The sequence below is a fragment of the Peromyscus leucopus genome, chromosome 4 (assembly GCF_004664715.2).
Source record: "Peromyscus leucopus breed LL Stock chromosome 4, UCI_PerLeu_2.1, whole genome shotgun sequence".
NCBI classification, from domain to species: Eukaryota; Metazoa; Chordata; class Mammalia; order Rodentia; family Cricetidae; genus Peromyscus; species Peromyscus leucopus.
In genome coordinates this window covers 143,043,736-143,069,710 of record NC_051066.1, presented here as the reverse complement: position 1 = coordinate 143,069,710, position 25,975 = coordinate 143,043,736, and the positions used below count along the sequence as shown (strand labels likewise).

Genomic DNA, 25,975 nt, shown 5'->3' with positions numbered 1-25,975 from the left:
CTCTGAGTAACACAGTAGTGCTAACTGCCGGGCTACCTCTGCCACCTCTGAGGCATTAGCAGCTAATTGCTGTAACACCACTTTCCATATCTAGTGGCTGCCTCCCACGTGCCCCTGTGGTAACCTTGAGAGAGGCTTCCCTCCTGAGACTCCCAAGTGATGGAAGGGTTGGGTCTACTCTGATGACTTATTTACATGCAGAGACACATCCAGCCCATGGAAACTCTCATCCCACCTGCCCCACCTTGGGTTCAGGATAGCCCATGTACAGTGCCCATGAAGGCAAGCATCCAAAGCATTTCTGGGCCCCACATCTAGCTGGCTTCAATAAACTGCAGGGCTGGTTTCTATGCCTATTGCATGGAAATCCTGGTCCCAAGCCCTCATTCATAGAGTCTTCACCCCTGAGCTCCTGTCCCCTCAACTCATTCTGCGACACTCACAGATGCTAGAATGAATACCTGCTCAGCCAGAGATGCCAGGATACAGGCCTGTAAAGGCTGGAACCAGGACCCTCCCAGTCCATCACTCTGATACCCAAGCAGAGTGTCAATGGGCATTTCTGCTTCTCCTCAGCAGCCCTACCCTCTTTACCAAGACGCCTTCCCTTCTAAATGCTGTGAGAAGAGACGCCCACCTCCCTGGGGAATGAAGTCAGACACTTGGGACCCAGTGGCCTCGCGGTGGCAGGTACTGTCTATACCAGACCACAGTGGACAAATGGTTTTCTCCTTGATTACTTCATTCATTCACTCACAAACTCACTTATCAAGTGTCTGAAGAGGGCTTCTGTGCACCAGCATGGCTCTGACTTCCAGACAGAGCAACGGGTGCCCTCATCCTCCAAGGTGTTATCTCCTTCTGAGAGAATGAAAGGTCAGATATGGAGGCCCCTAGTAACTGCAGAATGGGACGGAGAACTCTGCATTCTGTATGGAGTCTTTCCCTCTCCCGCAATCCAACTGAGAATACCAAGGGATCATCACAATGGAACAAAGCCCGGTGCTAGATCTGAGAGTTCCCAAGTGGTGCTGGGCACTGTCTTTACCACAGAGCTTGCTGACCTCGAGGAAAACCAGGAGGAGCCAGGACAGGACCTGCTGCTGGAGGAAGTCCTGGAAAGTGCCATGAGAGCTGCTGAGGGTGGGTGAGGGGGGCCTTGCCCTCAGGCACTCCAATAGGAGTGAGGAGAGTATGAAGGGTGCAGGGTCCCCAAGGCCTGGCTTTCCTGGGAGTGCAGAGTGGGGGTAGAGCCAGCCCCAGACGCGGGAGTGCCCCGAAAAAATATAAACATATAAGACTCAGATGTACCCGAGGTGTCTCAGTGACAGTTTGCAACTGCTACCCACACACAAACAAGTACACAAAAACACCCAATCAGCAGCAGCATCTCATTGACTGAAAATAATTTCTAATTAAAAAAAAACTAAATTTGTTAACATAGATACATGAAAAACAAACATTTGCTAGCAGGGGTCTGTCCACTTGGATTTGGCTAGAGGACAGAGAAGAGAGCTCAGCCAGCTCAGCCGAGAGTGGTGCGTGGCTGTGACAAGTGTCCTGAGGACCACAGGGAATCAGTGAGGGCCCCAGTGTCAGACCAGCCCTGAGACCATGGTGGGTGGCAGACCATAGGCTGACAGGGGTGAAGGTAGGAGGCCCCAGGACAAGACCTCGAAGCAGGAAGCAAGGCTTGCTGTGCCCTTCCCACGGGGCACAGCAGTGGATATAGTGTCCTGCTATACGCAGTGTTCTGTCCTTTCTCCTAACATGAACTAGAACCTTCTACCCTCTTCCAACCCCAGCAGGTGGAGCATCACTTTCATCCTTGTGCCCACACCGGGAGGAACCAAGATGTTCTGGAGACATCTGTGCCCTCCCGTCCATCCACAATCAGACTAGGAAGACAATCGACTCCAAGGAATTGTGATTTCTTCCCTGTGAGTCTCATGATGGGAAAATGGAAAGGCTGATGCCTGTAGCCAGCCACAGGAACTTATCTCCCAGGAAGAGATTCGCTCTGTTCTGATGGCTTGTCAGACCCCCTTGCAGGAGAACCTGGAGCCCAGACATGACTGACTGGTCCGTGATGGGTGGGATCACACTTTGACCAGGATTGCTTAGCTATGCAGACCTCTTGCCCTCTGTTTAAACCTAAACCTCATGTCAGGACTCAGAAGATAGACTTGGGGGTTACTGAACCTCTGTTCCTCTTCCCAGTGTGGCCACACTGAATAAATCTCCTTTCCCTGCATTTACATTGACTTTGTCTTTAATTGACCTGTTGAAGACTGGTGGCCAAGTCTGGCTTGTTAGGACTGCCAGGACCCAGGCTCTGACCCTAACAGCTCCAGCAACATCACCCCTGCATGACTGTGGACAGTGACTCTCCTGATCCTGAGCAGTGATGGAATGCAATGGGCGACAAAAGCCAGAGCCTCATCTTACCCCTGTATACCCCGTCAGCTGATCACCAGTTGCCTTTAGAGAGAAAAAGGAGGCAGAGATTGGGACTTGGGGACTAAACCACCAATGTGACCTGAAACAGAATTTCGGGAAGCATCAGGGGCCAAAAGGCCCATTGTCTATGGTAAGGCAGCAGGCACAAGGTTTCACAGCCATCCCGAAAGTGCCCAACATGCATAGGTACGAACCTGCAAAACCAAACTTGAAAAGTTTCAAGTCTCATATGCAAAAGTACCCCATCTGTGACTTCCAGACCTAGAAAACTGCTGAGTAACATAGCAACAGCTCATTGTTCCTGTCAAGCATGCTCAATAAAGGCAAAACAGGGCCATGCCAGTACAACCTCCAGGGGCAGGATTAGTGCCCCGCCCCCAGGCTTCTCTTATGCACTGCTTAGTGTAGAGGCAGGAGCTGGCCACTGCAGGGTGATGCTAAGAAGTTTATTTATAAGGGGGTTGGGAGGGATGCTAAGATGTTTATGTAAAAAGTAGGGGACAGTAATATTCCTATTTGTTTTTTGGAGAGTGCAGGCTGTTTCCTCCCTCTGGGTCAGCTTGCCCAACCACACACCTTGGATCCCATCATAGCTCCCTTGGGCAGAAACTCTACCTTCTGACTTTTCAGTGTGGAATGAACAGGGGCCTTCCTATAAGAAAATACATCCCCTAGACCCACACAGTTCCCAGCTCTGCACCATGCCAGGACCTGCAAATGGACAGAACGGAAGGGTGAATGAGGATAAGGGGGAGGGGTTAAGGCTGGGCACACACTCAGATGAAACATACTGTGGTCTCTCAGGACTCGGAGCCTCCTGGGGCCCTGAATTCATCAACAACCTCAAGCCCCACAGCACCAACCATGGGGAACTAGCTGTCACCCTCATTTCCTCTTCCCTGCTGCATTGCACACCTACTAATATGCATTCCTGGGGGCCCAAGGGGAGGCTACTGAAAGCTCCTGGTTCCTTTGGCTAACAGCTCAAGGAGGCCGGAAGCCTCAGTGCAAAGCAGATAGTCAACATTTGCGTCTGAGGTAGGCAGTGGAGCCCAGACTATGTGACCTAGTTCATCCTCGGACACTATCTGAACTAGTCGGTGACACCAGTTCATGACACTGGTGTTGTCTGCTGGATATTCCAGGTGACCCCACAGAGGGATGCTCTGTGTATGGGATGAAGAAGTAGCTAAGAAACACCGTCTACACCACAAAGTCCCTCTAGAAAAGTCCCACTCCACACTGGCACAGTAAAGGCTCCAAGAAGTCCTGTAGTAGGCAATCCTGGTCATCCTGTTTGGTCCCGCCTGACAGCAACAGCTCCACAAACTGCTGTAAGACCAGGCTCACCATCCTCCTGTTAAGAAATGTTAATGATTATTTCTTATTTTGAAAACATAAGTCTTCCCTAATATCTGTGCTACAAAGTTAATAAGAATTCTCCAAGATCATACAAGAAGCTGGTTCTCAGAACCTCTAAGCCCTTGTGTATCCTTGCTACCCAAGGCCCTGTCTATACCCAGGAGTCATACTGAAATCAAGGCATGAGAAATGGCTACATTGCCACCTCTGAAATAGCCCAACAGCCTTTCTCACTCAGATGAATTGTGGACAAGACAGTGATCTAACCAGGGCGCCATCTGCTTAGAATCAGCCTGTGGTTCTGCCAATGGTCGCCAGGCCTGCCGGGCAGATGGCCAGTTCGCCAGGCATGCGTGCAGGTCTGTAGCTCTGGAAATGCTGGGCGGAGCTGGAGGCAAGAGCACAGATAGGAGGTGGTGGGGTCCGGAGGAGGAAGGGGACCATTGCCACCAGCGTTACTCTTTCTGCTGTTTAGATGCTTCTAGATTTTTCTCAGAGCAAACTCTGAGACGAAGGCTCAGGCAAGAAGCCACCTACATCTTCATAAGGGCTAAGAGCAGACTCTAGAGACGTTCTTCTAAAAATTTCATCTTACAGAAAGGAGAGGGGGGGCAGAAAGTATTTGGGGAGACCTCAGCATTCCAGTACAAATCCAAGCAAAAGTGTGATTCAGAGTTCACATGCCTGAACTTTCTAAAATCAAAGAGCAAGGTTAGCTCCTTCCATGATGAAGCTGTTTCCCTTGCCCCAAGACACCCACTTTTAGAATCAGTCTTTCCTTGTCTGAAGCTGTCACTGCCATCATGGAAGGAGGCAAGAGGTGCTGTGGCATGGTCTGTATGTCAAATTACTCTGATTGGTCAATAAATAAAACACTGATTGGCCAGTGGCTAGGCAGGAAGTATAGGTGGGACTAATAGAGAGGAGAAAAGAAAGAACAGGAAGGCAGAAGGAGTCACTGCCAGCAGCCTCCATGACAAGCAGCATGTGAAGATGCTGGTAAGCCACAAGCCACATGGCAAGGTATAGATTTATAGAAATGGATTAATTTAAGATATGAGAACAGTTAGCAAGAAGCCTGCCATGGCCATACAGTTTGTAAGCAATATAAGTCTCTGTGTTTACTTGGTTGGGTCAGAGCAGTTGTGGAACTGGCCGGTGACAAAGATTTGTCCTGACTGTGGGCAAGGCAGAAAAACTCTAGCTACAAAGAGGGACTGAGTTCAGTCACCAGCAGCCACGTAAAAAGCCAGGTGGGGCAGTGCACACTTACAATCCCAGAGCTGGGAAGTCGAGACATAGCGGTCCCTGTGGCTCTCTGTAAGTCAACCTGGCCTAACTGCTTAGCCCCAGGTCCCAGTGAGAGACCCTGTCTCAAAAACACAAGGACAACACCCAAGGAACAGCACCTAAGGTTCACTTCTGGCCTCCACACATTTGTGGGACATGAACCTGAGCACACATGTACTGAGCACACAAAAACATGTGTACACACATTTATACACAAAACGCACATGCACACATCTGCATACACAGAACACATGTGAACACATCTGGATACACAAAAGCAGGTATTTTGCTTGGTTTAAGTGTTAGAAGACTCTAAACCAAAAGATTTTGTTTTAAACTTTTATTTTGAGGTTAGTAATGGGCAGATGTCTTCTCCAAAGTTCAGGTGGCAAATGTCAAGGACTCTGCTGGCCGCCCAGCCTCATTTGTGGGAGCAGGGAATCAGCCAGAACTGATAAACCAAGCAAAGAATGCGAGTATATTTTAATAAAATTTTATTGACAAAAACTGGAGGTAGTTATATTTGGTCCATAGTACAGCTACTGTTCTGGGTGGGCCCTTTGAAAATGTCTTGAGAGAAAAACTACTACTGGTCTCTCTGAGCATAACAAGGCAGGAAATAACTGACTGAAGGTCCCAGTTTGTTCTTTTTCATCCTCAGGACCCAGGTCTGCATCATTCTCCCACACTACCACAACCTGTGACCTGTGTTGTCGGCAGCAGTAGGTTTGCTGCCTTAATTTTAAATGTCCCTTTTTGTCCTGTCCCAGTTAAGTTGTTTGTGTGAAAAATGTGCAGATGGATTCCAGAACGTGCTTGGGATCAGTTCCCCTGTGGTTTTTCCTGTTTGGAAAACATTGTCCGGCTTGCCTCTGGATACAGAGTAAACATTCCTTGACTCCTGCTGTTGGAGGGGTATATAAACCCATGTTGGTACGAATAAAGAGAGCTGCTTCCCTGACGAACTGAAACTACGGTGTGTCTAGAGTGCTGTTTAACCTTGGCATCCCTCGCCAGATTTTGTGCTCCAGCTGTGCGGGCGCAGCGCTGCGTCTCAGCCTCTTCCCACCCTTCAGCAAGCAGGCCTTCGGCTCAGTGTATAATTCACACTTGGCTTACAGGTTTATTCATTTTACATCCTCGGTGGATACCTCACCAAGAGGATGAAAATTAAATAAAGGACCTGAAACAGTCCAGGAGGGCCCGGTCAGAGCTTGGTAAGAGGGCGAGAACCAGATGGAAACAAGCCAGGATTCTCTTTGGCTGAAGGTCCCTCATGGAACCAGTCCAGAATCCTTCGAGAACACAGCATGTTTCTGCAGGTTTACCAGGTTTTGGCTCCTTCACAATTTCTATAAATTTGGGGACCCCATGGCATGACACACCATGCATGGAGGAGACCTTCCACTCAGGAGCAAGGGACCCTGAGAAGCATGCAGTTCGCGTGTGATCTGTCTCTCAGGAACTGATTCTGCTTCAGGCCCCTACCCTACTGGCCCTGCTTCCTTTGGTGATTGTCAGAGAAGCAACAGAGCGAGATGGAGATATGCAGCTGTGAGGGGGCCTGTCCTCTTGGTGGCCTGTCTGCCAGGTGACCTTGAAGATGGCCAGTGTTGTGAGAAATGACCCTTGTGTACCCAGAGAGAACTAGCCTCACTATCCCACTAGACAAAGACATGGCCAGCCTCATTTTCCCTCTCCCCCGGGCCCAGCTCACCAGCTTGCATCACACTGGGAGTTCCAGGGAGTTCCTCAGTTTCTACAGGGGTCTGGGAGGGCACATGACACCAATTTCTCTCTCCCTCGGTGCATGGCACTGACCCTTGGCACCTCTGATCCCTTTCCTGATGAGACCAGCCTCTGCCCTTGTGCAGTCTAGGGGCAAAGGATAGTGCCAGCAAGTGTACAAGACACCAGAACAAGAGGATTCATGGTATCTACCTTCCCCAAGCCAGCCTGACCCCTCCAAAGCCCACCCCACACCCTCTGCACACATCCACAAATGCAGCCCTCTAACAGATTCTGCGGCATTTCCCTGTCCTCACACCATGGAAATCTCCCCATCTCCCATGACCTCAGAAGCTTCCTCAAGCTCCTCACCAGCTCCAGACTCCACCTCTACAAGAAGGCTATTCCCCATACCCCCACTGTAAGATGAATTGCTAAACAGTCTTATTAAATAAAAAAAAAAAAACCCGGAGCCAGATATTGGGGTAAATTCTGAAAGATCAGAGAAGCAGAACAAGTCACAGCTAACCTCACTTCGCCAACTTCTCAGCTAATCCTGTTTCCTCAAACTGGAAGCCTCTGTGTCCTCATCTGAATGGATCTCAGCTGAACTGCTACTAAAAGCCTAAAAGTTTAACAGCTTCTAGTTCCTAGTCCTCATGCCTTATATACCTTTCTGGTTCCTGCCATAACTTCCTGGTGTTAAAGGCATGAGTCACCATGCCTGGCTGTTTCCAGTGTGGCCTTGAACTCACAGAGATCCAGATGGATCTCTGCCTCTTAAGTGATAGGATTAAAGGTGTGAGTGCCACCATTTTCTGGCCTCTATGTCTATCTAGTGGCTGTTCTGTTCTCTGACCCCAGATAAGTTTATTAGGGTTACTAGTATATTGGGGGACACAATATTACCACACCCCACCAAAAACCACTTCCTGCTTCTGATTGTTCATGCCTGATGGAAACACCTCCTCATACATCTGAACTGTCGATAACCCCAGTACCCCACAGAGCAACTCAACTCTGACCCTGTACCCCACATCATGCCTTAGCACTGATACCAGCACCCCACACCATACCTCAACTCTGCCTATGAGCACTCACATGAACACACACACACTTCTGAAAGCATGCCGTCTCACAGACTTGGTATTGTCCGTTTCTCTCCCACTGCAGTGATCCTGTTTGAAGCAGGCACCTGACACACTCTTTGACAGGAATCAGTGGATGAATTCATGAATGGAAGGAGTCAGGACAGGAGAAAGACTGGAGCAGGTTCTGGGGTTAGAAAACGAAATGGGTCTCCTAACCAGGGAAGGACTTCCTGGGAAAGTAAACAGAGTGGAGAATCAGTGGGAACTAAGCAAGTTTTAACAAAGACAATAAGAAGTAACAATACACTACTGTGTGGTCATGTCATATTTGTGAGCCCATGTCCTGGGTGACTGCCATTCAGGGAGCTGTCCCTGTGGCTGCTGTGGCATTGCTGATGAGAGCTTCTGAACTGTTGGGCTCTTTGGAGTTTCTGCTTTCAGCTCTTACAGGCATACACATAGTGTGGGAATCACTGGGAGGCTGGGTAGTTCTATACTGAACTCTCCACCATGGCTTACTGACCTACAAGGATAGAAGTATTGGTTCATGCTACCATCCAGATCACCCCAAAAACATGAAAAGCCCATCATAAGAGATGGTGTGTATGTGAGTTCATTTGTAGGTCAATTCACACGCATGGAAAGCATGAGTGGCTGCCAGACACTGGGGTTGGGGGAGGTGAAGGGCAGTGTCTTCTGGATACACAAGAGTGACACAGGAAATGGCTGGGTGACCACACTCTGAATGTCACAAGCTGTCCATGTCACTGTGTCGTGAACTCAACTGCCCCCAAGTAAAGAGGTGACTACCGGCTGCACCTCTGATGCCAGGCGGATTTGTGCTACGTCCTTTGCACACTACCACACTGAGCTTCTGCTTCAAACCAACACATGAGTCTGCAAATCTCCCACGGGCAAGAACTGTACTCCTGTCAACTCCACAAGGCCCTCACACCCCTGAGCTGATGCAGAGAGGAGCAGAATGCACACCTGACTCACACTCAGGGCTTGTGCACCATGCGGGAAGTGCAACCAGAGGTGTGCAGGGCCGCATGTCCTCTGCAGAGGCAGTAAAATGCAGCACGGAGCTCCTGAGGTCAGCAGGCCCAGAGAGAGAAGCCAGCAAGGATGGCTGGACATCTCAGGACCCTATTGTGAGAACTGCCTTTAGAGTCAGGACAGGACTAGTAGCTACTAGGGGCCACCAGGATGTGGGGAGGGGAGTCCCTTACTTCCTGTTAAGTGACAAAAAGGATTTGGGCTTGGCTATGGTACTGATGTGTGGCAAGACAACTTCACTCAATGCCACTGAATTGTACCTTTACTATTTATTTATTCATTCATTTATCTGTTCATTCATTCATTCATTTGTTCATTTTTATTAATAATTTGCCCAAAGGCCAGGGCAATGACTTGGTGTATAGTACACTTGCTCCATAAGCACAAGGACATGAGTCTGAACCTCCAGCACCCATGTAAAAAGGCTGACCATGGCTATGCGAGCCATAACCCCAGCATTGGGGTCATCGTGGCTATGCGAGCCATAACCCCAGCATTGGGGTCACCGTGGCTATGCGAGCCATAACCCCAACATTGGGGTCACCGTGGTTATGCAAGACTATAACCCCAGCATTGGGGTCACTGTGGTTATGCAAGCCATAACCCCAGCATTGGGGGCCATAGGAAGGGGGAGCTAGAGAGCTTGCAGGCAAACCTGGCCCAAAGGGTGAGCTAATAGCTCACAAAAGAAGAGACCCTGGCTCAAAGCAACAAGCTGGAGAGCTGTAGAGGACCACACATGGTGTCTTCTGACCTTGACCTGTATGTATGTACACATAGACACTCACACTCACAAACTCAAGTGCATGCAACATACATGCACTGCACACATACACAGAGAATCTGATCAAAAAGCATCCTGAAATGAAGAGCCAGAATCCAGTCAAAAAAAAAACAAAACAAAAAACATTTGCAACATATTTAGCGGACCCACTCTGGTTTCCATAGCATGGAAAGACATTTGGGGTTGGGGCAGGTCAAGTGTGTGCATTTCCATGGAGACTGTACATCACAGAGACAACCCCCCCCCCCCCCAGAAAGGCTTGGGATGCAACAGCCTCCACAGGGCTGACTGAACACCCCAGGCTTCAGGCCTCTCCAGGGAAGGAGACTGCACCCGTCCCAAAGCCATGCAAAGCTGGGGTGTCCAGACCAGAGTCGAAGAAGGCACACACTGGTCAGCTGCTCCATGCACACATCAGCGACCCACTCAGCTGCCTCCTTCCAACAACTCACTCTCCAGCTGCCTGAACAACACAAAGGGTCTTTGATTGCAGTTTGTAGCCCATCAGGCAAGTCTGCACGTGTGGTTTAAAGGTTTCCGCCAAACTGAGCCCCTGGGGACCACTCAGGTCTCAGCCTTGGAAATCATTTCTTCCCTCATCCATTAGGCAAATGTAATCAAGGCCAAGAGCACTAGCCCTTGCTGTAACTTGAAACGAGCCTGTATAAGAACAGAGGAGAAGACCCTGCTCCTGAACCCACCCATTTCTCTGTGGGGTGTAGACACAATGGCTCTGCCATGGTCAACTCCTCAACATGGTGACTATCAAAGATGTCCTAGGTCAGCTGTGAATGAGGTGAGGCAGAGATGTCAGGAGCCTCATACACACCTGGGACTGGGAGTTAGGGTTCAGAAGCAGCTGGCAGCTCCTTCAAAGCATAAACAGCTACCACTTAATAGTCCTACTCCTGAAAACACAAGCCACATGACATTGGTATGTGAATATCCATAGTAGCGTTGTTCCTAACAGCCAACTGGTGAGACAACAGCCCAGAAGTTCAGCAGTGGTGCATGCAGTGCAGTCAGTCCATAGGTAGAACAGGCCGGGACATTAAGAGTAGCAGCATGGATGAACCTTGAAAACAGGATACCAAGCAAAATATATGAATCATAAAAGACCACACACTGAGCTGAGGAGATGGCTCAGTGGATCAAAGCACTGGCTTTGCAAGTGTGAGGACCTGAGTTCAAATCTCCAACACCTAAGTAACAAGCTGGGTGTGTCTGTACATGGCTATCACCCTAGCACTCTGAGAGGAAGAGAGCACCCTGTCTCCAGAGAATAAGGCAGAGTGTTAGAGCAAGACACCTGACATCCTCCTTTGGCCTCTACGTGGACTCTTGTACCAGCATACCCAGCACACACACACACACACACACACACACACACACACACACACCACATTTTATAATCTTATTTATATGAAAGGTCAGAACAGGACAATCCACAGACAGAGAGTGGATGATGGCCTCCAGGCTGACAAGGGAAGTGGAATATGATTCAGTAATAAATGGACACAGGGTTTCCTTGCAGGGTGAAGATTTGAAAACCACTCTGTGATGGAGGCTACAGTGAGGGCTCCCATAGATGCCACGGAACCTAACATTGCACATGGGGACTTGAGGTGTATGAATCATAGCTCCACAATGGGGAAAGCAGAACCAAACCCCATCGCTGAGCCATATGACAGCCATGAATCTCCCTCTTCTGGAAGGGACTCCTGACCTGACTGTATGTGGGAACCTGGATCCGGCACTGTGCTCCATTCCCTGAGGTCTCTACTATCCCCATCCCCAGGTACAGGATCCATGTCAAATCAAGCACAAGCATTTGCCAATGTCTCCAGAGCTTTCAGCTACTCCCACAGTTGACTCCACTTGTCTGTCCACTGCCGCCTGCAGCACCAACTGTGGCAAGAACCATCAATTGTCCAGCCTTACCAGTACCCATTTCTGCTACCCAGCTGCCCAGACCACCCAGAGACGGTCAAAAGCTCAGACCAAGCTCAGTCGTTTTCAGGCGAAGCCCTCTGGAGGCTCCAGGCATACAGAAGGTGAACACAGATTCCCCTGGTAGTCACAGGTCGTACTTGACGCTCACTTGACTTGAGTGCTGCACTCCAGCCACACTGAGGACCGCACTCACACACCCCGTCTGTGCCCCCACCATGGCCACCTCATGGTCTCTGTGGTGACTCTTACTGCGACACCCCCAACACTGTTGAAGTGAGGACTCTTTGCCTCTGAGGATCTGCTGAACAGAGGCACCCCCCCCCCCCAGTCCTTTGCTGTGGTGGCTTTCCTTCACGGCCCGAGGAGTCACCTTGCTGTTCTTTCCTCGCTGGCACTGATTTCTTCAGCCATCTGTTCCCTTCTCCACTGGAACAGCATTTCCTTGAGAGCAAGGATTTGGTCTGCTTCTCATGACTTCATGCCCTAGGGAAGTGGGGCTCAGGGTCCTCCCCTGTTAAAGTCCCTCTGCTGAGAAGACAGGGAGTCCACAGGCCTGGTGTCCTTCTCTGCCGGTGCTTGCCATCCCTTGCTGTGACAAAATGGCTCTTCTTTCTTCCATGGCCTCTCTTTTCTTTGTGTCTAGAACAACACTAGACACTCTTCCATTTGAGAACAATTCTCCCCCACACCCTGGTCTGGCCCACTCCCATCCCAGGTTACAGCTTAAACCGCTCTGGAGAAAAAGTCGACTGAGTCCTGTGCATCTCCAGAGCTCCAGCACAGCCCTCATTGTATTCCAGAGTGTGTAGGCCACTGGCAAGTTGTTCTTACTAGTGAACCAATTTCCACACCAGGGCAGGGTCTCTCACAAATCCAGTAAGACCTCCTGAGAGGAAAGGGTCTGTAGGTGTGTTTGACACCACATGGTTTGGTGTGGCCAAGCTTCATTTCCAGGAGCCAGCATGTACTGGGCTTGAATGCAAGTTCTGATGAAGTGTTGAGACTCGAGGAAGTGACGCCAACCCTCTGAGCCTCAGTTCCCTGCTGCTGATGAATGGAGATAAGCCTGTCCCTGTCACACGCGATGGCCATGAGAATCCCTGGATGACGCATGTATACAGTGACTCAGTGTCCAGTGCTCAATGACAGTTCTACTTTCCTCCAGGCCAAGCAACTACCACCTTGGGGAGTCCGGCTGAGCCCTCCAGCAGAACCATCTCCCAGTTGGGCATGCTGACTGTGCACACTCTTCACAGAGGGCAGGATGGTCACGAGAGTCGCCAGCTGCCCTCTACCACCTGTTGTATGCAGCTCTGCCTTCACTGCACATGGCCTCGGGGGGTGGGGGGGTTAGAGCACACAGTCAGGAAGGCTAGGAGAGGGAGCATCCATCTGAGCAGTCACAGGGAAGTCTTTATCCCCTGCTGGATAAAGACTTTCCAGGTGCATCCTGTTAGGGGCAAGTTACCCGATAAGTAACCCCTCTCCTGGGGTCTTGTCTGTAAGGAAGCCCAGTATTGGTGGTTTGTTGTTTGGCAGTTCGAGTTTGCTGCTGGGACCTTAGGACAGGGAGTTGGCATTGTCTCTGTGTCCTCCTGGGAAGGAAGAAATTTTAGCAACACTACAGCATCTTCAGCATCAGCTTTTCTTTTCTTCGTCTCTCTCTCTCTGTCTCTCCATCTCTGTGTGTCTGTCTCTCTGTCTCTCCCTGTCTCTGTCTGTTTCTGCTCTGTCTCTGTCTGAGTAAGAGACACTGGGCCCTTTAGCAGTCAAATGTGACAGAACTCTCATTAACATTGGCACACTGGTGAAGAAAGCAGAAAAGGCAACTCCAGGGCCCATGTGCCTTAGCAAGCTGGCTCATTCTCCCAAACCTTTTAAAGGCCCCTACAGACCAGGCTCAGTGGAAGTAGCAGATTTATTCTATCCATTTCTCTGGGGAGGTGAGCTGAGGGCCATTGCTGCTTCCTGTGAGCTAAAAGCTCACCATCCTTTCAAAACCCTGCAAAACTGGGCAAACTCAAAATGTAATGATAGAAGATCCTGTGATAATAAATAAGAGAAAGTGACCCTCCAGCCTACTGTCCATCAAGCTGACAGCCCCTGGGGGACAGCTTATTACTAATTTATTCATCTGGTATTGGTGAGTACTGCAAACTAATTTATTAAAACAAAACAAAACCTCAGGCCACTGTGCACTTAGACACATTAAACTTTCATAAGACCTCATGGGTCCTTGTCGAGAAGAGGAAGGACTCTTAGAGGAGCTGGTACTGCCTGGGGAAACAGCAATACCATCTGGTGCCAGCGTGAGGCCCATGTGACTTGGGCCAACTGGCATGATCTAGCAGGAGAGAATCAAGTCCACAAAGTCGTATTCTGACATCCATGTGTGGATTGTGGCAGGTGTACACTCACTGTCACACCTGCATCATGCATGCACACATAATAATAATAAACTTTAATTTTTGAAACATATACCTTAAATCAGAGCTCTCTGTTACCCAAGTAATTTTCTTCTTTACAGATCTCTAAGGAAAGACAAGTTCATGTGTCATGATTCAGGGTGGCACAGGAATGCACAGACTGGGCTGGGTCTTCTGGGTGTGACTTCCAGTTCCACCACTTAATATCATGGAGCCATAGTCCAGTTACTTGTCCTTTCTGAGCATGAGTGCCCTGGCTCTAGACCATCATAGATTATCTAGTCATGATACCATCTACCTCCCTTCCTTTCATGGAAAGGGAAGGAGATGAGGAACCACACTCAGTCCCTGAACATGCTAGGCCAATGGGTATGGTCTAGTGAATTCTAACCATGTCTCAGTCCTGTGGGCAGCTGTATTCCTGTTTAGTTCTGTGGGATCCACAGCAGACTCTACCAAGTCAAGGTCCTGTTTGGCACTGGGAAGAGGGGACGAAACCAGTCCATATTATTCCTCACAATGGCTTAGCATCTACAGTCACCACAGCCAAGATCACAAGTGAAATAAGTTAGCCCATGATTTTTCCATTATTAACATCATCAATCTGCCCCCTAGGAGAGGATTCACTGAATAAACACGCTGGGTTCTTTTAATTTTTCATGAAAACAAGAAATAATTGTCTTGATAGGCTGCTTGAGATGGAAAGAAAATGAAGGTAGGAATAACTTCCAGAAACCATCTCACGGTGACAACTCTGAGTACAGCACATGCCATACCTCTTCCATCCATTTGCTTGTTCTTCCTGCCAGTGCTGAGGAAGCACCTGACTCTGCATGGCACCCACTCAGGCAAACTGGTATCATTGTTACTCGGAATGCAGGCTTTGGTCTAGCAACGCCTTTTGGCCAGGGCCAGCTGTGTGCCTGGCCTTGCACTGAGCATGGGACTTCATTGGTAACCAGAATACACACAGACCTTGTTCTTAGACCCAACACTTGATGGGCCTCATCCCATTTGGTGGAATGTTGATAAGAAAGCAGAAAAATTATCAAACTATAGGACGAGTGATATAGCACATTCATAGATTGCAAGGCCAGGCATTTTAAGAATAGTATTTAGTCTCCAGACATTAAAACAAAGAATCGCATGAACAAATGTGTGGTTACATGTGGGTGACTATTAGTAGGTGAAGACAGGTCCTCTGTCCTGGACTAAAGACACTTCCTGGGCAGGAATGTCCTCTGGGAAGACATAAGGCTTAGACTGAGCAAGATCTGCAGATGATGAGAGGAGCAGAGAGGAGGAAACCTAATTTCAAAAGCTATAGGGAAGAGTCCCAGAGGGGAGTGACCCTGGAGAAGCAGGAGAACTTGGGTCACAACCCTGAGACCCTGGAGCATATGGGGAGGGAGAGGCAGGGTGAGGGATGCTGAGCACTCACATTCATCCTGAACTGAAAATAGGCCTCCAAGGGGGGACATGCTCAGGAGAGGCTATCATGTTTGGTGCCCCATGGTGCCAAGGGTGCGATAGACAGACAATTTTTGCTGAATAAATATACAAAGAACTATTTTCTCCTATGGAAAAATATGGACAGGCCTTTAAGCCTCTACTTTTAATTTCTTTTTTTTTTTTTTTTTTTTAGTTTGCAACCTTCTTATGCTGGTGTCTGTTGAATAACCAGTCTGGTGTCCTCTGAATTTCCGAAGTTCTGAAATGAGAAATAACACCATTCTTACACAGATCTGGAGAGAATGAACCACAGAGGACCTGCTTCCTGAGGCCAGGACAACCCTATGAACCTGCTTCCTGAGACCAGGACAGCCTTATGAACCTGCTTCCTGAGGCCAGAAGCCCTAACCGCTTCCTGAGGCCAGGACAGCCCTATGAACCTGCTTCCTGAGGCCAGGATAGCCCTATGAACCTGCTTCCTGAGGCCAGGACAGCCCTATGAACCTGCTTTCCTGAGGCAGGAACTAGCCCCGCCGGACAGCCCTATGAACCTGCTTCCTGAGGCCAGGACAGCCCTATGAACCTGCTTCCTGAGGCCAGGACAGCCCTATGAACCTGCTTCCTGAGGCCAGGACAGCCTATGAACCTGCTTCCTGAACCAACCCTATGAACCTGCTTCCTGAGGCCAGGATAGCCTATGAACCTGCTCTGACAGGAAGCCCTATGAACCTGCTTCCTGAGGCCAGGAAGCTAGAATGCCTGAGGAGAAGCCTATGAACCTGCTTCCTGAGGCCAGGACAGCCCTATGAACCTGCTTCCTGAGGCCAGGACAGCCCTATGAACCTGCTTCCTGAGGCCAGGACAGCCTATGCCTGAGCAGACAGCCTATGAACCTGCTTCCTGAGGCCAGGACAGCCCTATGAACCTGCTTCCTGAGACCAGGACAGCCTTATGAACCTGCTTCCTGAGGCCAGGACATAGCTCTGCCACAGTATGAACCTGCTTCCTGAGGCCAGGACAGCCCTATGAACCTGCTTCCTGAGACCAGGACAAGCCTTACTCGAACCAGCTTATCCCTGAGGCCAGGACAGCCCTATGAACCTGCTTCCTGAGACCAGGACAGCCTTATGAACCTGCTTCCTGAGGCCAGGATAGCCCTATGAACCTGCTTCCTGAGGCCAGGACAGCCCTATGAACCTGCTTCCTGAGGCCAGGATAGCCCTATGAACCTGCTTTCTGAGGCCAGGATAGCCCTATGCCAAAGTAGAAAAGTATTCCTAGAGTGAAAGTGGCAGACAGCCTCTCCTGACTCAGTAACAGAAACCCTACAGAGAACACCAGTAAACATGAGCTAGGACAGACAGGAAGACAGAACCCTGCTACACCGCCAGGCTCATTCCAGAACTCATTCAACATCCAAAACCATTGCATTGACTGCACAAAGAACTATCACAGGGTCATTTTCAACAAATGCAAAAACAGCATTTGATAAAAACCTGCACCCATTCATGATTAAAAAGTGTTCCCAATCTCAGAGACCTTCCTTAATCTCATAAAATATGTACACCATGCTGGCTTCAGACTACGTCTTACAATGAAATATTGAAGCATTCCCTTTGAGGTCAGAAACAAGACAAGAATGTCTTAGTTTAGAATTACTAGAGGTTTTACCAGTATAATAAAAAGAATTGTAATGGAGGAAAAAAGGGAAGTTACCCTTCCTCTCCAGAGAAATGTTTTATAAAATCCAAAAGAATTTCTAAAATTAGAATAATTTACTAAGTTAATCACACAGAAGGTCCAAGAATCAAAGAATTGGGAAATGATATTTAACTAATGAGACAATCTTACTGTCATTTAAAAAAATTCCTAGAATAATTTTGGTGAAACTTGTTCATTAAACATTGTGCAGAGCCGAGCGGTGGTGGTGCACGTCTTTAATCTCAGCACTCGGGAGGCAGAGCCAGTTGGGTCTCTGTGAGTTTGAGGCCAGCCTGGACTACAGAGCAAGATCCAAGACAGGCTCCAAAACTACACAGAGAAACCCTGTCTCGAAAAAAAAAAAAATATCTTCTAGGCCGGGGAGACGGTTCGAGCAGTTAAGAGTACGTATTGCTCTTGCAGACCAGAGTTCGTTTTTCAGTACCCACCTTGGGTGGTTCATAATAGCCAGAGGATACGATGCCCTCTTCTGGCCTCCATAGACACTGAACTCATATGATCAAATCCACACACAGACACGTAATTAACAATAACAAAAACAAACCATAAAAGAATTTTTACAAAATAAAATATTAACTTTCATTGAACGATTTCGTGAAATGAATCTGAAGAGAAGTCACACTGAGGAGTGCCAACCAAGCGCTCGTGTCTAGAACACATGCTGTTAATTTCTAGCAGTTTCTATTTCAGAAGTTTGACACGTTGTCCAGGTGCTTGGGAACAATGCATGCTAACAGCCTGCAAGACAAGGAAGAGTTAAATTGAGGTTGGGAAGGAGGGTAGAAGTTTGATGTCGTTGATTTTCAAGGAAATGCCTAGTGACCCATGGTGAGGTTTTTCCATAGGCAGACCACAATGGCTGGAAAAATTTAAGTGACGGTCACTAACAACATCAAGGGAAGGGGAAAGGAGATGGCAGAGCACGCAGAACTACTGGGCTGCAGGAGAGCTCACATCAAGACGACTAATCAGGAAAACTCTTGAAGAGTGTCTGAGAACATCCAAACGGACTGCAGTTCGCACCAGAGAACGTCAGACTGAAAACAGGCAAAAAGCACAAGTCCTCAAGAGTTCCTAGTGGCCCGTTCATAACAGCCAAATACTGGAACAATGTGATTGTCATTGACAGCTGGATGGATGAAGGTAGTGTCCTGTACATACCAAGGTAGGGAACAGCATGAGGGTGAATGTGGTATTCGCACAGCCACCGCGAGACCAGCCTAAGAACTGTAAGAACCAGCCACCAGGAAGCTGATGCGAAATACTATGCACTGCTCTATTCCGACAAGACTCAAACACTAGTAAAATTGGCTTTGCCGGTGCAAGTCCTGGGGGTGATCCTCTTGACAGTGCTGGCAGGGACAAGGGTGACAAGGATATGTCCAGGCCACTGGTCATGCTCTGCTTCATAGGCATCTAAGCCATTCCAAGGGTGTGTGCACTGATTGCCTGCACATTCAGGGGGGTTGCATTTTTATAAGCATCAGTAAAGATCTTTATTACAATTTTAGGTTAAAAAGCAAAAACAAACGAACAAAACCCCTGTCTATTGTGCGGTTATCCTGTGCAGGATAATTCCTGGTGGGAAAGGAAGGGACACACTCAAGGGGTTCCTTTGGGTGTGAGACTTTAAATAACAACCAATTCCTAGGATTGACATTTCTCTTGGTCTCTCCTTGTTTTTCGAAATATAAACAGATGTCCAGGGTGGCTTGTGCTTAAGGCACACTGGGAAGAGCCCAGAAGGTAAACTTTCCTTCTTTCAAAACAAGAAGGCAATCGAGGGCTTTGGGGATAGCCCACAATGTTTGGGGGTCTTTGGGGCCTTAGGGGTCAACAACTCCAAAAGAAGTCATTCCTGGCCCTGGGCGGTTTATTTGTTCACGGTAACTCCATTTTAACTCTATTTACGTACTGTGGAGACATATTCAGGAAGCTTCTACATTAGTAGGTTTCCACAGGACTTTTTTGAAAAGTCTTTAGTGTTAACTTTTCCCTCCTCTGTTCTACCCTCCTTCCTGACCTCAATTTAACCCTTCCTGTTCCATTATTCCCTTCTAGCCCTTTATACCAGTCCCTCTGCATGGTCCCTTCGTAATTTCCTGATCTCTGTGAGTTTCCACATGAAACAAACATATATGAAGATTCACAGAACAGCCACAGAGGAGACAGAGGAGAGAAAACAGGGGGTATTTGTGACCTGGGTTATGTCACTGGGAATGATTGTTGCATGACATTCTCAAAGAAGAGAGAGAGAGAGCACAAATAAACATGTAACACACACACACACACACACAAACACACACACACACAAACAACCTAGAAGGACAGAGTTTGAAAGTTTCTGCCATGAAGAAGCAGTAAATGTCTGATGTGCTAGATGCCGTAACTTAGTTTATAAATGTCTTAATCAGGGTTTCTATTACTATGATAAACACCATGGTCAAAAGTAACTTGGGAAGGAACGGGTTTATTCAGCTTTCAACTCTTAGGTTATACTCACAGCTGAGAGCAGGCAGCAGGGGCAGGAACTGAAGCAGCAGAGACCATGGAGTATGGCTGCACAGTAATAGCTCTCCAGGGCTTGCACAGCTTGCTTTTTTAACACCCAAGCCACCAGCCCAGGGATGGCACCACCCACAGTGCGTCGAGCCCTCCCCCATCAATCATTAATCAAGAAAATGCCCCTAACAGACTTCCAAACAGGCCAATTGATAAAGGCATTTTCTCAGTCGAGTTTCCTCTTCCCAGATAACTCTAGCTGTGTCAAGTTGACAAAAAGAAAAACAAGAACAACAAAACAAAACAAAACAAAAAAACAAACAACCAGGACAGCATTATACAATATACAGGTATCAAAACATCCCACAGGGACTGGGGATGTAGCTCAGTGGGTAGAACACTTACCTAGCATGCATGCATGCAGCCCTGGGTTTAATCCCCAGTCTATAATCCCAGCACTTGGGAGGTAGAGGCAGGAGGCATCAAGACAGGCCTGGGATGCTAAGACTCAATTTCAAACAACCAAAACTCACTGATACCTATAAATAGGGGCAATTTTTACATTTGATTTATCAGCTAGTTTTGCTTAGTTTTTGATAAACCTATTTTCAAGAATAAATATGAATGGCCTGCTAAAGAAAGTCTATATTGATATACTTGGTGTCTGGGAATCCCAAATAACACTGTGAGCTAAATTAGCTTGGGTTGAAGAGACTCAAAAGCCTATTAAACACAACATGTATTTGCTTCCAGAATTTAATCAAATCATATACCCGACTGTCAATTGTCTAAAATTACAAGTTAACCAGAAAATGACACAAAAGAAATGGAAACTTCAGCATAAGAAGAAAAAAATGTTTTTAGTAGATTCTCTAAATGTAGGGGCCTCTAGCATGAGGCGCGAAGTTCATCTTGTCACAAGAGTTGTCTGAATCTCCTGAGAGTGTGAGCAGGGGTCCTCTCAGAGGGGGCAGGGTGGGGAAAGAGTACCTTGAGACACAGCCCAGAGATCAAGATGCACCACAACTACAGGGCGGCTGCAAGCAGCCTGAGTTCCCAGGCGCAGGCGCACACTCAAGTGAGCTGCATGACTGAGGTCAGGAGAAGAGGAGGCAGCATGCGCCAGTGGGGATCACAAGGAACATCCTAATTAGGTATTTGGGGAAAATCGCAGTAGATTTTCTCACTGACACAGGATTCCAGGGCAGGCTGAGAAAATTTGGGAAAAAAGAAACTGAGTCAAGATAAGCATTTTACATTTAAAGGCCAGAGGAGCAATATGGAACAACCCCCCCCCCCCTGCAGCTCTCATCCTGCCAAGGTTCCAGCAAAGGTGGGGGCCTGGAGGTCATCTGCCTGACCTGCACCTGGAATTCAAGCTGGTTTGATCTAAGCCTCAGCACATAACCTCAGCTGCTGTGAGTTCACGGGCAAGACAGTCACGCCATGTCTCATACGATCACACAAAATTGCACACATGTGGGAAAATCTCAAGAATAATAAAGATTACAATAAAAAAGATCATTACCTTAAGAAACAAACAAAAAGAAACAATGGTCCAAATCACTTAAGTTGAAACTTCCACTTCAAAATCCACATAAAACAAAACCAAATGATACACTCTGAAAAAAGTTCACAATAACGACAGAGGGTGAAGCTTTTGGCTACAATGAGATATTTAAAACCAACAGGAAAAAATGAAAGCTGCCCTCCCTTTGAAAAATGCAGTGTTTTCAAAAGAAAAAAAGAAAGGACAAACAGCAAACACTGGGTGGCGAAGCCTGCTCCGTGGTCTCAGAGAAGCACAATCGAGGATGAGTTTCATTTTTGCCAAAGCAGTGACTGATTTGTTTTTTTTAATTAACTCATCACATTTAAGGGATTTGGAAAGATGAGCACACAGTACAGATGGGAGCATTGAGTGACACCAGCCCTCCAGAAAGAGCTGGAAAAGCCTGTCCATGCCTTTGGGGGATTCTGCACCCTGTGCCTACACCTCCACCTAATTAATCAGAGACATAGACGAAGTATTCTTTTAAGGTTTCTGTACAGGTGTGTATGTGAGAGTATGCACAGGCATGTGCAAGTATGCAAGCATATATGTGTTCATGTACATGTGGAGACCAGAGAGCAACATCAGGTGTCATTCTTCAGGAGCCATTTACCTGTTTTTTGAGACAAGATCTCTCATTGGCCTGGAACTTATCAAGTGTTAAGTAAGCTGGGCTGTTTGACCAGCAAGACATGGCGGGGAGGGGGGGGGGATCTGTTTGTTTCTACCTTCTAATCACCTAGGTGACCACATCCACCCACCTACCTCCCTTTTTAAATGTAGGCTCTGGAACTGAACTCAAGTCTTCATGGTTGCAAGGTAAATATTCTACTAACTCAGCTCTCTCCCCTGTCCCTAAACAAAGTTTTTACAAAGACAATGCAAACAGTCCAGAAGTAAACAGTTTGGGACAGATGGGACAAGATTTTAAGCATCCAGCAAAAACTGGGTAGCTGAAAAATGTCACAAATTGGAAGACTTCTCAAAACACAATGTGTTGATCTCTGATATCAATAGAATGAAGTGCCTGTGTGCATTAAGAAGGGTGAGTAAGATGCCTGCAAATATTTGCAGTGATAACTCTTAGAGTTACAATCCCAGGGACTTTCACTTTATTTATGAATATTGAATGATGAGCATATGCCATTCAGACTCAGGAAAAAGCCTCCATTCCCCATCATCACCACCACCACCACCACCACAGTGGTCCTCAAATGCAGACAGGACTGAGGAGTGGGAAAGAACTTTGTAGTGCAGACAGAGAGGTTGAGTTAAGAGATAAGAAAATCATGGGAAGAGAAATGTAGAAGAAAATGCGGGGTGTGGTATAGTCAGCAATCCAGATGAGCTGTGTGCTGGCCTTAGGTTCATCGGGATGAGATAGATGGAGATGGGTCATGGGAAGCCGATGATAGGTCTGATTGTTAGATTGGCAGCAGAGAAGGCTCCTCATGCAGATATTAACCAGGAATCATACAAGAACTGGCGACCATGGAGAATTAGAAGGTATGCTTCTACCTAAAGGCTGGGGCCAGTGGCCCCAAGGCTGCCATGTCCATTATGTCCGTTCAGCAGACTTCAAATCTAGCTTGACTGTACTGCTGTCTCTCAAAGAACAGACCAAGCCCGCAGATTTTAGGTCCAGTAGTAACACAAGGAGGACCATTAACACCTCATGCCTCACAGCTCCATCTGCCTGCATCCACTTAGACCCCAGGAGTGTCCTGGATTTTGACCACATTGGAAGGACAGGATGGATAAACAAGGGTATGTCTATTTTGTCTATTCTTATTTGCAAGACCCAAATAAATCAGCCTCTCTTGCCTTGTTACAAAAAAATCCAAGAACTATAGGCATGAACCAGCAAGGGTTTCAAAAACGTATTTAAAAAAAAAAAAAACCAATTTGTAAAAACAGAGATAAGAAAAAAACTCCAAGACAGGAGCACCTAGGTCAAACATTACCATTGACAACACCCGACCTGACACAGGATTGGCCTCCTGTCAGACAGAGGAAAGGGGGCCTAGCAGGGCCCTCAAAGGGGGAGATGATGCAAGACAGGAGAAAGGCCCCAGACAGGCTTACAGGGTGACAAGAATGGCATGAGCCACAGGAGCTAAGGGTTGGTGTCACATAATCAGGAATGCACTCACTCAGACCCCAGAATGGGAACGGCAGAGTCACCCTCAAGACAATAGCTCCAGGGCCAGTGACATGGCTCAGTGGGTAAATGTGCCGATTGCCAAGCCTGACAACCTGGGTTCAATACCCAGGACCCATGGTGGGGGAGGAGAGTGCAGACTCTCAAAGCTGTCCTCTGGCCACCACATGAATGCTGTGGCATGGGAGCAACCTCTCCTACCACACAAAATAAACAAATAAATGTTTGGAGAAAAAAGAAAGAAAAAAAAAAAACCCAACATCCCAGACAGGCAGCCATCCCCACCTCAGCCCAAAGCCCTTTGGTAGCTGATGCAGCTTAGACATAGGGAGCCTCCAGGCATGGAAAACTTAAAAGTCCAACTCCCCCATGTAGTCAGACTTTTATTTGGGCCAGCAGCTCACAAATAACATGAAGGCTTATTATTAATTATGAAAGCTTGGCCAATAGCTGAGGCTTATCCTGCTAGCTCTTATAACTTAAATTAACCTGCTTTTATTAATCTATGCTCTCCCACATGGCTCAGTTACCTCTACTCTGTAACGTACGTCCAACTTCTTCAGTGTCTCCCTGGCATCTCCATACTGCCCATCCTGCGTCCTCCACATCTGGCTGGAGAGTCCCCCCCCTCCCCCACTACCACCCCAGAGTCCTCTCTGTCGCGGAAGTCCCATCTAACCTATTTAACCTCTTCCTGCCTAGCTATTGGCCGTTCAGCTCTTTACTAAACCTGTACCTTGGCAGAGACACATCTTCTCAGTGTAAACAAATATTCTGCAGCACCCCCATGCATACTAATAGTCAGCTCAGAAGCCAAGCCATCCTTACAACGGAGGAGACCAGCTGTGTTCTCTTTACTCACCACCTAAGTGGTGTATGTAGGACAATACCCAAGCAGATGTCAGGGCCCAGAGATGAAAGAGACCCCAGAAATTCATAGGTTTGCACTACTGCAAAAAGCCCCTGGCTCCTCAGCACCCCTGAGCAAAACACAACAAAACAAAGCCCCTGTGCTCTGTGCCCTGTGCCTGGGGTGTGGCTCAGTGGATAGTACACCTCCTATGCAGGCATGAGGACCTGAGTTCAATCCCAAGAAACCACTTTAAAAAAATGGTACTGTGCACTGATGACCCCAGCTTCTCCGAGGTGGTGACTGGTGAATCTCTGGGGTACACTGTTCAGCCAGCATCACCTACTCGATAAGTCTCAGGAGGAGGAGAGGTACTTCTCTAAAAATAGTCGACATTCCTTGAGTAATGATACCTGAGGTTTTCCTCTAGTCTCCACACATACGTGGACATGTGTGTTATGTGTGTGTGGAGTGTATGTTGCATGTGTGGTATGTAAGTGCGTGTGTGGTGTGTACACCAGGTATGAGTGTGTCTGTGTGACTCACCTGCTGAGAATGCGGGGCTTCTGCTCTGAGGTCACCCCAGAGCACCCTGAAGACCCTGCCATACGGGTGACAACCCAGGCATCATTTGTTCATGTTGTTACCTTCCCCAAGGCCTCTGGAAATGCCCAGCCATATTGGATGAGAGCCTCAGATGAGCATGGACCCACGCACCATGGTTCTGAGGCCTCAGTTTCACTTCCCCACTAAAACACTGTGCCTTGACCTCATTTTCATCCTGAGTGATCCCATCAGCGTCTTCTTACCAGGGACACACACCATCCAAAACGCCTCATCACTCTCTCATAGTCTTCAGTGTCCACATGCCACAGGCTAGCACCTCCGTGGTCAGGCACACCATCCGAATACATTCCAGACAGACAGTCAGGACCCCAACAGGACCCAATTTTCATGAGTATTATCATCTCCTTGACACTTGTAGGTCCATGTTTTCCAAAAGGAATGGTTACTGCCCACCGGGTCCCATCATGGGTGACACTCATGGCTCTGCCTCTGGAGCTCACAGTCCTTGAGGACAATGGAAAGTACTTTGTCATGAAGGTGAGGCCTGAGGACAGTGTCTAGGTCTGGGTAGGTTTCCCAGAGGAGGTAAGTCTGGTCGCACTGTGGCAAGAAAGACAAGAAGACAGAACGAGTGGAAGCTCCTTCCAGGAAAGAGAAGGGACGTCACCATTTAAGACTAGGGAGTCAACGAAGGGATACCAGAAAGTCACGGGAGATGAGGCCAAGGCAGAAAACACCTTGCCCACCTTGCATGGCCATGTGCCAACAGCTAGAGACAAACCTTGAGCTTTAGGGTCACCCCTACATCAGAACACAGATGAGGTTAACCTTTCAATGTTCAAATACAAGGAGAGTCAGAACTCCAGCATGGCTGCGGGATGGGACATTGGAGGATGGAGGTTATTTGTTCCCAGCCCATGCGGCAGCGTTTCTGCCATCATCCCTGTTTTTGCTGGTGTGTATTTTAATAGTGTCCTCAGTCAATGTCCACATCATTTCCTGTTGACACTAGCATC

At 47.9% G+C, this 25,975-nt stretch overlaps 1 protein-coding gene and 1 long non-coding RNA gene across 6 annotated transcripts in view; both read right to left on the bottom strand.

Annotated features, from left to right (window-relative positions):
* The window catches only part of Phactr3 (phosphatase and actin regulator 3), a 232,203-nt gene that overhangs the window by 89,572 nt on the left and 116,656 nt on the right, over positions 1-25,975 (bottom strand). The window contains exon 1 of one of the 5 annotated variants that reach the window (XM_037205448.1): positions 766-970. The exons of the other annotated variants lie outside the window; for them this stretch is intronic. The gene's annotated coding sequence lies outside the window, so the exon portion shown is untranslated. Of the gene's footprint in view, positions 1-765; positions 971-25,975 lie in introns of those variants that run through there. 5 annotated transcript variants of the gene reach the window in all.
* LOC114683110 lies at positions 15,777-16,244 on the bottom strand. The gene is made up of 2 exons (XR_005091451.1): positions 16,157-16,244; positions 15,777-15,987 (listed from the first exon to the last, which is right to left on the bottom strand). It is a non-coding gene; the product is annotated as an uncharacterized LOC114683110 (long non-coding RNA).